Source organism: Hyperolius riggenbachi, chromosome 9, assembly GCF_040937935.1.
Source record: "Hyperolius riggenbachi isolate aHypRig1 chromosome 9, aHypRig1.pri, whole genome shotgun sequence".
Classification (NCBI taxonomy): Eukaryota; Metazoa; Chordata; class Amphibia; order Anura; family Hyperoliidae; genus Hyperolius; species Hyperolius riggenbachi.
Window position 1 is genome coordinate 71,555,940 of NC_090654.1, and position 14,270 is coordinate 71,570,209.

Consider the following 14,270-nt stretch of genomic DNA (forward strand, 5'->3'; position numbering starts at 1 on the left):
GAGTAGAGGTATAGTTAGCTGAACACTGCGTCCAGTTCAAATACTCCAGTGTGCTCCCACAGTATAGCCACAGAGCATTGTACATGCTGCCACCCCCTCCCCAGATCTGTATCTCCCTCCACACCAACACCTCTAGCAACCCGAGTGCAGGCAGTATATATGGCTAATGATTATTATACACACATTTCACGGCCATCATTAATAAAAATGCCTCCCACTGAATCTCTGCTCAGAGCTGGATTAGATGCATCTCTCACCTTAACAAATTACTAATTGCATTATTGGTCAGGAAGCTGATTTTGCATATTTATGCTATAAATAGATGTATACTTTAACCCTTTGCCTAGTAACGTCATTATAGCAGTTTAAGGTCTACAAATAAGCTTGTGGCTGCAATAACACCAACGTTGGCTCATTGAGTTGTGTTATTCCTATTTCTGTCAAAGTAATCACTGAGAAGCCACTTGATCGCTATTGTGATGAGCTGAAGGAAAATGACCCCCTTCCCAGAAAACACACACACGCACACAACGTAGCATCAGAAACTGTATAATTTGTGTCAGTATTTCAAGCGATCCTGAGCCAAAGCTTGCGAACAAAAACAGATACTTACCTTAAAAAAGGGAAGTCTCAGAATCCTCGAGGCTTCCCTCTCTACTCAGAAGTCCCCTGTCGCTGAGTGCGGCTCCCCTCCAGATCGGAGCCGCGTTCTTTCTCTTGCAGCATGGTTGCGCAATTGACATACAAGCTCGGCCGCGTAGCAGCATGGAGACCTCAGCTCCAGCTTTCTGCGCATGCATGGACAGGGCCGGATTTATACTCTTTACCGCCCAAGGCCACTGTCACCAGCCGCCCCCCTTCAGTATAGGTAGCGAAATGACCCCTCCCCTGTATAGGTAGCCAGATGACTCCTCCCCCCTTTCCCTCCAGTATAGGTAGCCTGAGGACCCCTCCCCCTCCATTATAGGTAGCCAGATGACTCCCTTAATCCCTCCTCTTCCCACCCCCCTTCAGTATAAGTAGCCAGCTCGCCTTCACACCACAGCAGCCATCAATGTCAATCATTTTTCCACTCGTCTCCAGTGCCGAAGCTTTCTCTTCCTTTCTGTCTCCAATGCTGTCCAAGTCCATAGCCATCGGCTACAATGCAAACGTGCACAGAGAGCAAGGTGGCTGCTGCACAGGCAGCTAGCAGCAGAGTACCGCGGTCAGGCGCTCGGCTGATCTCCCTGCATTGCAGCATTTGCAAACTTGCAAGAGCTGCACCAGGTTAGCCTGCTGCTTTGGTGCCCTTGCTCCTTTGGTGCCCTAGGCCATGGCCTAGATGGCCTTGGCCTAAATCCGGCCCTGTGCATGGGCAGGCATGTGTGGCCACGATAGAGGGAAAAAAACTGTGTGGTCCAGAAGACATTAGTAACAATGCATTTTTGCTAATCTGAGGAGGGGGGGGGGGGGGGGGGGGTAGGGGATGCACTCAGAGACAGCGGACATTAGAATAGAGAACGAAGCCTGAATAGAATCCTAAGATCCTGAGGCTTCCCTCTCTTTAGGTAAGTATCTAAATTGTAAGTATCTAATTTTTTACAAGTGTTTTAAGTATCTAAAACACTTTAAAGGAGTCATGAGGCAAAAAAAAAAAAAAAAAAAAAGCTTTACTCACCTGGGGCTTTCTCCAGCCCCTAGCAGCCGACTGTCCCATGCTGACCGCTCCGCTCTCCGTCGCTGATTTCGCAACCCTGACACAGCCACCCACCCACCCACCCACCATAATATATCTGCTTCTCCTCCAACTCAGCTTATTGCTGGAGAGTCAGTTGACAGAGAAGATAACCCCCCCACCCCAGTGTACCCACCTCACACAGCAGGTGGAAGTGATCCCTCGGTCACATCCAGCTTCACTGCAGATGGATGCCAGTGGCCGCTGTGGTCCTGCAGGGAAAGGAGGACATTGTGTTCCCGACCCCTGCTGCGCACAATGGAGCCATCGGAGGTGAAATGTCCCCCCCGAACTGTCCTACAGAGGATCTGGCATTAATACTGCTTCATGGAGGTGTAGTAACAGTATAAACATCAAGTAAAAAAAACGTAACAAGTAACAAAATAAAACACCACAACTAGCAGAGAAATAAAAAAAAAAGGGGATACATAGCAGTGACTGCAAGCCCGATAACAAGAGATTAAGGTGTTGGGGGCCCTGAGGCGCCTCTTAGTCTAATAGCAATCAGTGTGTGACGGCTGGGGTGGAAGAGATGCATTTTGGTGTCTCAGCCTTGGGTGCAGGAGGACCTTGTCCCGGCTTGGATTTGGATTATGCCATCAAGGCAACACATTGGCATATTTGTACGGACCAATGGGAATTGTTACCAGAAAACTCAAATAAGCCCCCAGCACGAAATTCAATATTGAAAGGGACAATATCTCAAATAGACCAAGAGTGATACCTAGTGGGACTCTTGAATTCCCTGTCAGGGGCTTCAAATTTACACCTTATGGATTCTCATTGGTCCACATGTATAGAACAATCAGAACCCTCAACATAAGATTCAAATGCATTGTGAATGGGGCCTTTGCTCAGAGCTATGGTGGGATGCAGCAAAAGCAGAAAGTACCGGTCATTCAGGATAAAAGAAGAACAGTGAGGAAGGCAGAAGAAACAGAAGATTTCATAAAAATGTTTTTGCTAAAGTAATGACAGAAGAAGAAACATGCAGGTGTAAATAAAATAAATACGGTGTGAAGAATGAATACAGATGAAAAGAAGGATACAGCGGAATAACAGACGAAACTTCTTAAAATATACTTATTTTATTAAAATTATTTTCATGTGTGTTAAAAAAAAAAAAAATTATATATATATATTTTTTTATTTTATTTTATTTTTTTTTTTTTTTTTTTAAAGTTGGACATTTTTCATTTAACACTCTTTGGGCCTTAGTCAAGTCAGTTTTTCTCCTAAGTTTTCACTTAGATATTTTCAACACCTTATCAATAAAATGCAAAACAGCAAGCAAGCAAATCATTTTGACAGTACTTTTTCAATTGCAAAGTGCTGAAAACTTATTGTCAATGGAAGATGAAAATTATCTCCTAGAAGAAAAAGTTCAAGAGAAAAAAAGTGAATTGAATAAGGGCATTTTATAGTAAATAAAAGACCTTTTACCGCCTCGGAGGGGCAAATATCTGGGGACTCTTTATTAACCTTCCTGGCGGTAAGCCCGAGCTGAGCTCGGGCTATGCCGCGCAGGAAGATATCTCAGCCCCTGGTGGGGCGATTTGCTCAGTTTAAAATGCTGTACGCGCAGCTAGCACTTTGCTAGCCGCGCGTACAGCTCGATCGCCGCCGCTCTGCGGCGATCGCCCGCACGCAGCGGCGCAAGAGGGCCCCCCCCCCGCCAGAGCCCTGCACTGCCCGGACCAATGAGTTCCGGGCAGCGCTATGGGCTGGATCGGAGGTGTCTGACGTCAGGACGTCGGCTGACGTCCATGACGTCATTCCAAACGTCGCCATGGCGACAGGTGAAGCCAAACAGGGGAGCGCGTTATATACGCGTTCCCCTGTTTGCTATTGATGCCGGCGGCGATCGCACTAGAGGGACACATGCGCCCTCTAGTGGTGTTTCATGTAGCTACCACTCTGGTAGCTTTACATGAAACAAAAAAAAAGAATTAAAAAAAAAGGATTTTGCCTAAGTGGCAAAAAAAAATTAACCGCCAGGAGGGTTAAAGAGGGCAGCCAGCTTCTTTCACAGTAAACATCTCAGAGGCCGTTTCTGGAGCTGAACATATATGATTTGGGTGTCCTCACTGCCCTGCAAAATACAAGGGGGCTTTACTACTTGCTGGGTATAAATGAGGAACATGGCACACTGGCTGCATCAGAGAGTACAGGCTGATAAAAGTAGTTTGGTCTAGAAAAATAATACAAAAATGGTCCAGGGTTTATCAGCAAGGGCTAATTTACACTGAAGACGCATTCAAATGCATACATTTTATTTGAAGAGTTGTTCTGCTCTTTCAGTTGCTATGCATTTTCATGCGCTCTTCTTGCGTGTATTGCATGCAGCAGCGCATTTTGAGAAATCTTTGAAGCAGCCTGTCACAGGAGCCCTCAGTGGCTGACCGCACTTAGCCTTCTAAACGGTGCCAGCGCACAGATCGTGCGAACTCTGGTCGCAGTCAATGCGCAGGAACCGTTAAAAATTAGCCGCAGACAACTCAGAAGGGAGCCTGTGAGACACGGGTGATTACAACGTCACCTACTGGTTCAGAGTAAACTGCCACCACCGCGGTTACTATGGGACCGTGGGGCCCACTAACTGACTGACTAATCCTGCGAATAAAACGGTTAAACACACGATATTCTGTCTAGCCAACAACAAACAAACAGTAGCGTATCTTCAGAGACCCGGGATCATTTCTGTGTGTGCTGATAAGCAGGGTAGCGGAAAGTGAATGACTTGGAGAAAGCCGTTTATTCACGCAATATAAATAATTAATATATACAGACAATTATGAAAATCAACAATTATGAAAACAGTAATAGCCAGTATGAAAAATAAAAGAAGGGAGAAAAATACTTAGTTCTGGAAAGATGTCCTTATTGTGGGAAGAATCATAAAGTCCTTGGTTTCAAAGTCCAGAGTTCAGAGTTCAGACCAGGTGGATACCAGCATATCCTCAAGCTGGCATCTGATGAGTGCAAGATGGTTCAGTGTGGAGGACTCTGAGTTTTAGTCCTCAGCCATTCTTATGCCCCTGCTTCAGTAGGAGGGAGTGAGGGCGGGGAGCTATACACCTCCTTCAAAGATGAGACGAGCCCTCCTCTTGTACTGGGGCTAGAAATCATATCTACCCATATATGGGCTCTATCTCACAGAACCGTACAGGTCAGGGCAGATTTACTAATATTTCCAGATCTGCCTCGATGTACCCAGCAGTCTGATACCAAACATGAGGGGTGGGACCCCTGTGGTACCATTAGGGCACTGTTGGACTGCCTAACGGGCAGTCTTTACCTCAGAAGATTCTGAAATGTGCTCAGAACCAACGCCAGGCAGGGCCCTACCTGCTCTGTTAGTTTGGAGGGTCTGCCAGCCTGGCAACACAGAAAATATGATACATATAGCAATTTATGGAATATGAGAGACCCCTGGGATTTATACCAGGTCATTCCCAGGCAAAGGTTCTTTGAAGTTGGCAGCAGCAAGCCACATGTCGGCTCCCTGCTGGGAAAAGGAGTCGGAGTGTCTGAGTTCCCTCACTCTAAATTTGGTTCTGTCATGGTGTTTGTCACCTTATACCTGATGGATGGGCCATCAGCACAGCTTGAAGCCAGGGACTCTCTGGGCCCAGGCTCATTAGCATATCAAAAGAGCCATCCTGCAGTTAAGGTGATGCTATTCCTCTGCTAAGAAGGGACTGCAGACCTCCTACACAATAAAACCAGATTCTATCGATTTGAAGCGCAATCGACGCAGAGAATCGAGTGCGATCGCTTTTCTTCACGGGCCGTTCCAGGACGCGCCTGCGTCCCCGCAATCGTCCGTGACACAGCCTTCACATTATTATGATAATAACACTATTGCCGCATAGTTTGCAAAACAAAAATGTGGAAACATGCGCATTTTGTGTGCGCAGACAAGTGTGAACCCTGCTTTAGTTAGAATACATTGCTATAAACTGACTGGAAAAAATGAAAATTTTCTTCACCTGTGATGCACTGCAACCGATTCAGCGTATACCAGCATTTACAACGGAAAGGGAGACATCTAGTGGACAATCAGTATACAAGAGAATACTGCCATTTAATTTCTGGGTCTAATCATTTCTGCAGAATAATAAGCAAGAATCCCTAAGGACCCCTAGAATCCAAATGCGTTGCATTACAGTAGCGGTAAAAAAAAAAAAAAAAAAAAAAAAAAAAAAAAAAGTAGGTTACCATATGTACTCGCGTATAAGCCGACCTCCCAACTTTTACATCAGAAAAAAATGATTTACTCACGTATAGACCAAGGGTAGGAAATGCAGTGGCTTAAAACTTCAGTCAGTGTTCACAATCTACAATTATGATACTGGACTGATGGCAAGCAGAGCTCATTGTAAGTAAAGTAAATCAGTACAATCTGGAAGTCAGCTGTAACAAGGACTTGTAGATGTGCTCACTGTTAGTATTAGAAGTCCTGCATACAGTGACTTCAAGATTGTACTTGAGATTTACCCTGCCTAACAAGTTCTGCCTGCCATCAGCCCAGTAATGTCCACGACTGCCAGCATTTTTTTTTCTTTTTCAGTAGTCCAGGAGCCCTCTTTAGGCTCGATGCCTCTCACACTGTGCCAAACATTTCAGGTGTGCACACTTACCTTCTGCAGGGCCCCGAGTGCAGTGTACAGCCAAAAGAATATCATCCAGTGCAGCCTGTGGATCCAATAAGCGGAGACAGAGCGGGCGGGTTTTACCGGCATGACGATCCTGGAGTTACAGTGGAATGTGCAGCACCGCTCACTTTTGCAGTGATGAGTGGCCGGTAAGAGAGTAGACAGAGCGGGGGGGGGGGGGGGGGGGGGCTTTGCAGGCACACCTGGAGTCACAGAATGTGTAGCGTTGCAGTTTTGCAGCAATAAGTGGATGAAGAGTGGGCGGATTTTGCAGGCATAGCACACCGAGAGACTTCCGAAGTGCAGCGCAGTGATCCGGAGAAAGAGCGTGGTGTGCGACGTCGGCTCTGTCTTATCTCTATGACGCCCTCTAGCAGCGTCTACAGACAGTGTGAGAGGCTCAAGACGCTGCTAGAGGGTGTCATAGGGATCAGACAGCACTAACGTCACACACCACGCTCTCTCCAGATCGCAGCGCTGCACATCAAATATCTCATGGCGTGCTATGCCTGCAAAGCCCGCTCGCTGTCTACTCTTACCGGCCGCTCATCACTACAAAAGTGAGCAGAGCTGCACATGCCACTGTAATCCAGGATAGTCATGCTGGTAAAACCCACCCGCTCTGTCTCCACTCATCCCGGCCGTTCATTGGATCCACAGGCTGCACTAGATGACATTTACTCCACTCTGCTGACTGCACGCTGCACCCAGGGTCCTGCAGGTGGTGTGTGCACACCTGAAACGTTCATGACTCGCATATAAGCCGACAGGGGGACTTTTGAGCTAAAAAAATTTGGCTTATATGCGAGTATATACGGTACATCACTACAAAGTTCCAAAATAGCCGCCTGCAGTACAACGGCACAGCTGATCAACTATGGGTAGCAAATTCCCCCCAAATATGTGCATGTGCCCCTTACAAGGCGCAAGCTTCACAAAAGGCACATGAACACCGCAAAATAAAGTCATTAACTAAGGCATTTGTTATGGCTTAATGTCCTTTCGTTTAATTACTCTCTGCATGGAGTGTGACCTGACGTATGAAAAGAATGGCTATTGTGGCTGTATAGAAACAAGCCTAGGATACATTTTTTTGGAGGGTTGTCTCATCGAAGCTGGGGTACATATGCACATTAGGTGATCTGCTGAGCTTTGGATTATTTTTATTTCTGAGGGCCTTTATGTATCCTTTAACAGTTTCTCTCTATTCAGTCTACAGTTTCGAGGTATAAGGATGGTGGTAATTGTACATCTGGAAAGCAAACTAACAGCTGAAAAAGCTTTGAATGGGGGTATATTGAACAAATTATGTGACATTTTATTCACATGCGCAATCACACAGCAGAACCCAAGCATATGGAGACTTCAAGGGGGGGAGGGGGCTCAGCACACCTCTGATTTGTGGCAATTCGTAGGCAGCCTGGTGATGCATTGATCCACCTTTGCGCAATTTTAAATTTTTACTTGGTAGCGCACCCAAGCTTTGCATATGCATAATTTAGGATTAGTTAGTGTCAGGGCCCCTCCCACGGGGATGACTTCTTCACAGTGGGAGGGACGAGTACCTAATAAGTTGCATGCAAGCTATTATGGAAACCAACATCCTCCAGTGGTAGACAGGTGCATTTCATTTGAATGCTGTGCGTGTATTTTATCCCACTAGTGGGGCTTGCACTCTCAAGCAGGTAGTCATAAGGATGCAATCTGTTTTTAAGTAGCACTGTTCCTTTCCTCGCCATGTTCAATAATAAAACTACTGAGGGGTGAAGTGGACATCATTCATCTTGTTACAATGGCACCTGTAAGGGGCTGGGATATAGTAACCAGCAAGCAAAGTCAGGTTTTAAGACCTGGGACCCACTGGCTGTGCTTTACAACCGATTGCAAAGCGCCCACGATTTGTGAAATCGCAGAAGTCTACGATTATGACCATGCAACCATTGAGGGGATTGCTCCCAAATTGCTTCATGCAGCTCTTTGCGATCGCAACTCTGCGCAAGTGGAACTGCCTTCATGCTCATTAAATCAAAGTTGTAAGGCACTGTTGTCAGACTGCCCTGAAGAAGCGGGCAAGATATTGTGAAACGCATTGTCCATTTTATGTGCTTGAATAAAAAAAAAAAAACTTCCAGTTAACACTGGTTTGGTCCATCAGGTAATGTAAGAGACCATTTTAGACTGATTTAAAGTGTTTTATGTATACCAGGTGCCTCCAGACTAGTTTAGTTTTAAGTTTAAACACAGCTCAGTTGGGAGGTTGTAGTCTTTTAGTTTAACCCTAAAGAACCCCAAAATGAGTGTGACCAACCAGGTCCTGTGAAGAAGATCTGGATAAACGGAGTCTCTCCCTGCAGACTGGCAGTGGTTGCAACCCACCTTTGTGAATTTAAAGTGAATGAATTTAAATTGTCCCCCAACACAAAAAAAACTTCACCATTGGGCTCTTGATCTTTATTTTTTCATAACTATTGGGAGTTTTCATAATCACCAGGATCAATTATCTTTAGAATTGGGTCAAATCATTTCCAAGATGGCAGATCTTGTGGGGAGGAAGAACTGCCACTTCCTCCCCGCCCATAATTGACACCAGAAAAGGGCCACAGGAGGCACTGGAGGGGGACTATTAAAAGTTTAAAGGACTACCATCGCAAAAAAAGAAGGCGGTTAAAATCTGACAGAACCAACCGGTTTTGGGCCAGTCCATCTCACGGGGGATTCTCAGGGTTTTCTTTGTTTTCAACAACATTTCTTGAACATCAGTTGCAAAGAAAACCTTGAGATTCCCCCATGAGGAGATAGACTAGCCCAAAACCTGTCAGTTCTGTCAGACTTTAACTTCTTACTTTTTTTTCACATTAGTGGTCCTTTAAGGAGGAGGGAAAACCGGGTCAGGGGTACTTTAAAGGGAACCTGTACTGAGTAAAATTATTTAAAATAAACACGGAGGTAACTTCAAATGAACATTACATAGTTAGCTTGCTATTAGTTCCTCTCAGAAGCGCACCAATTTCTTCTGATAGTGATATTTCAATTCTGACAAAATGTTGTCAGAACTCGAAGCGAGTTCTGACAACATTTTGTCAGAATTGAAATATATCAGTTGCTGTCAGTTATAGCTGAGAGGACAACTGATGTGCCAAGTAATGTCTGTTTCCCTATGGCTCACGTGGGCGATATGACAGTTTAACAGTGTGCTGTTATGGGGTAATGACCATTTTCAAAATGGAGGCCAGAGAATTCCCTTGATCACAGTGGACAAACAGGACACAGGAGAGGAGAAAGAGATTGAGGAATAGACTACACTGGAGGTAAGTATGACCTGTGCATGGTTATTTTGACTTTTAATTTTCAGTTCAGGTTTTCTTTAAAGAAAACCTGAACTGAAAATTAAGTCAAAATAAGCATACACAAGGTACACTTACCTCCCGTGTAGTCTACTACTCAATCTCTTATTCCTCTCCCGTGTTCTGTATGTCCACTGTGATCAAGGGAATTATCCGTCCTCCATTTTGAAAAACCCTGTTAGAACTTACCGGTAGCGGTATTTCAACGAATCCTCCAGGATGGCTAAAACATGAGAGAGGAAGCCTGCTCCACCCCGAAGGAAACACCCCCACAATTATTCAATTAGGCAGACTATATAGGTCCTCCTCTGCCATAGCCCCTCAGTAAATGTAGAGTACAACCTAGGAGGACCCCATAAAGTAAACAATATTACAATATGCATGTATAATAATTAATTTCATATCTCCCAGGATAGGGAGGGAACTAAGGTAGCCATCCTGGAGGATTCGTTGAAATACCGCTACCGGTAAGTTCTAACAGGGTTTTAACAACTCATCCTCCAGGATGGCTAAAACATGAGAGACCAACGAGAAGTTTAATAAAGTTACCTTAGGGAGGGATGATGTTTTGTAGAACTTTTCTCCCAAAAGATAAGTCTTGAGCTGATAGTAGATCGACTCTATAATGCTTCACAAAAGTCTGATGACTAGACCAGGTCGCTGCCTTACAGATCTGTTCTAAAGAAGCCCCTGATCTTTCAGCCCAGGAGGTAGCTAGGGATCTGGTAGAATGTGCATTCACAGCCTGGGGAATAGGCTGCCCTGTGTTGGCATAGGCTAAGGCCCGGTTCACATTAGCGGTGGCCGTCCGGAATCGCCGTGCCGGAGCCGGACCGCTTTCAGAACGGACGGAACGGACGCACGGCATGGCAATGAAAGCCTATGCGTCCGTTCACATGCGTCCGTTCTGCCGGACCGGAGCCGGACCGGATCCGGACTCCGGCGTCCGTTCCAACATGCGCTATTTTTTGGTACGGCTCCTCCGGCAGCCGTATCCGGAGCGGAGCCGGACTGCACCATCCGGCCAATACAAAGCAATGAGAGCCGGAGAGCGCACAACACACTGGCTACAAAAACCGGACGTTCTACCCCACTTCCTATGCATTTTGGATGGGGACCACATGGGCCCAGCAAAGAGTGGGGCAGCAGCGATTTCATGCTGGAGCTCTTTTTGCCAGCAACATGTCTGATATGTGAAGGAGGCGAACAGCAGAGAGAATTCCCAGGTTTACGAGTAAAAAATGCCTGGATCCATGGTCCCAACTGCAGTCTCTGTATCCACGGATGGTCTCCACACGTCCACCTGTCTCCAACAATGACCCCAGACCCTTCTGCTGACCTCCCAGACCCCAGGTAAACCTCCCAGACCCCAGGTAATTAAAGGGTGTTATCTCCTTAAGAAACCGGATCCGGACCGCAACCGTGTTCACACCGCACGGAAACCGGATGCAAACGGACCGGATCCGGACCGGATCCGGATAGGAACCGTACGGATCAGGTCCGGTCCGGATACGGTGCGGTCCGGACATCCGGTGCGGTTTTTACTAAACCGCAAGTGTGAACGGGGCCTTAGGTGATAACCTCTCTAATCCACCTCGCTATGGTACTTTTTGAAACTTGTAACCCTTTCCTTGACCCTGCGAAGGCTACAAACAAGTGATTAGATCTTCTGAAGGGCTTTGAAGCTTCTAGATAGGACAGCAGAATTTTCCTAACATCCAATTTGTTAAATTTTCCCTCTTTTTCATTGGAAGGGGGATCACAAAAGGACGGAATAATAATATCTTGTGATCTGTGGAAGGCCGAAGAAACTTTAGGGAGGTACGTAGGATCTGTTCTAAAGACTATCCTATCAGGAAAAACCGTCATGTATGGGTCTTTTATCGAGAGGGCCTGAATGTCCCCAACCCTACGTGCCGACGTTATGGCGACTAAAAAAGCCGCCTTTAGAGTTAGCCATTTTATTGAAATTGAGTTGAGGGGCTCAAAGGGAGACTCAGTTAAATAATTCAAAACCAAACTTAAGTCCCAGGGATGAATAATTTTGACGGGATTGGTCTTGATCTGGATACTGCTTTTAAAAAAATCAATAACTGCCTGTTCCTTGGCTAATTTGAAATTAAGAAAAAAGGATAGAGCCGCAACCTGGACTCTTAATGTGCTAGTGGCTAGTCCTAGTTCAACACCATCTTGTAAAAATTCCAAGATACTCGGTATTGTAGACTCTTTTATGCTTTTTCTTTTCTTCCAAGCAGCAAATACCCTCCAAACTTTACAGTAAATCTTACGTGTTGTCAACTTACGGCAGTTGACTAACGTAGAGATAACCCTTTTGGAGAATCCTCTTAACTTCAGAGATTCCCCTTCAAGAGCCAGGCCGCTAGGGCAAATTTCTGAGGGTTCGGGCGCAAAATCTCGGCTTGAGATAAAAGGTCCCCCCTGGGGGGTAGAAACAAAGGTCCTTGCATAGAGAGTTGAAGTATTTTCGAATACCATGCCCTCCTCGGCCAGTGGGGGGCCACAAAAATTACTAGAGCTGACTCCCGCTCTATTTTCCACAGGGCTTTCGCTATTAAGTTGAAGGGGGGAAATGCATATAGAAGGTCCTTTGGCCATGGCACCGCTAGAGCATCCAGGTGTGCAAGGTTGGATGAGGGGTGAAGTGAAAAGAACGTTTTCACTTTTGCATTCTGTGGGGACGCGAACAGATCCACTGTTGGCTGTCCCCACTGAGCTACTAAGAGGTCGAATACCTGTTTGTTGAGAGACCATTCTGCTTCCGTGCACGGCTCTCTGCTTAATCGGTCTGCTAAAATATTTAGAGAGCCCTTGATATGCACTGCCGAGATCGTCTGTAGATTTATTTCTGCTATCTGCAAAATCTCTAGCGCTAAATCTCGTAGAATCTGATCTCGTCCCTCCTTGCTTTTGAATGTAAGATACGGTTACCATATTGTCTGATAATACTGTTACATGGCAATTTTGTATGGTCGGGAGAAATCTGAGCAGTGCCAATTTTACTGCCAGGAGTTCCCTGAAATTGGAAGATTTGGCTTGAATCTCTGGAGGCCATTGTCCTTGAGCTTGGATATGTTCTAGATGGGCTCCCCAACCATCTAGACTGGCGTCCGTATATATCCTCTTCTGAACTGGCGGATTCCATAATCGACCCTGATTGAGGTTTGTGACCTCCTCCCACCAAAGGAGTGATGAGATCACACAGGGTGGAAGCGAATAGGACAGATCCAGACTCTCCTTGGATCTGTCCCATACTGTTAGGAACCATTCCTGAAGAATACGGGAGTGAAATTGTGCCCAGACTATCCCCGGTATCGTCGAAGCCATCAAACCCAACAAAGCAAGAGTCTCCCTCAGGGATACTCTTGGCTGGGTTCGGAAGTCTTGTATCTTGCGAATTAGACTGAATTGCTTGTCTTCCGGCAACAGAAAAATTTCGTTTATTGAATCCACCCAAAAACCGAGAAACTTCACTTTCTGGGTTGGGATCAACATTGACTTGTCGTAATTCACAAGCCATCCCAGCTGGGAAAGATAATGGATTGTTAGATCTATATGGCTTAAAAGAGTCTGTGTCGAGTCTGCTATCATTAACAGATCGTCCAAATATGGAATTATTTGGATTTTCTGCAGATGTAAAAACGATGTTATTTCTGCCATAATCTTCGTAAATATGCGAGGAGCCGAAGAGATCCCAAAGGGAAGGGCTCGGTACTGGTAGTGGTGGATTGTATCCCCCACTCTTATCGCAAATCTCAGGTAGCGTTGATATGCCGGGTGTATCGGTACATGTAGATACGCATCCTGGATATCTAGAGTCGCCATAAAAGCTTCTCTTGGGATCAGATTCCTTATTGAAAAGATGTTCTCCATTCGGAACTTCTTTTCCTGAATGAACGGGTTTAATTGTTTGAGATTTAAAATCATTCTGTACTTGCCGGAAGGTTTGCGTATCATGAAAACTCTGGAGTAAAACCCCCTTCTGTATTGGGTAGCCGGAACCCGGGTAATCACATTCTGATGCAGGAGTGTACTTATTGAGTCTAGCAGAGCCGATGCCTTTTCCTTGTCCTTGGATAGCCCCGTAAGGACAAAGTTTTGGGGAGGACGGGAGGAGAATTCGATTTTGTAACCTGTTTTCAGCAGGTCCAAAATAAACTCATTTGTGGTAATATTTGTCCACATATGGCTGAATAATAGCAGTCTCCCCCCGACCTGTCCCCCGTCACTTATTTTCTCTTGGATTTGAGGTGGTTGGTTTGTTAAAGAGAAAAGGAGTTTTTGATTTTGAGGAGTTATATGTCCATTTCTTTTTCTGGGGCTGCGATTTCGTTTCCTTCTGGTTAAACTGTCCTTTGTTGCGAAAGTTTTTACGAAAAAGCGGTTTCTTTCTTTTGTCTGGAAACTTTTTGCCTTTCCCAGAGGATCTCTCTAGGATTTCTTCCAATCCTCTGCCAAATAAGAGATCTCCCTCAAATTTCATTGCACATAGTTTTTGTTTAGAGACTATGTCACCTTCCCATGTATTTAGCC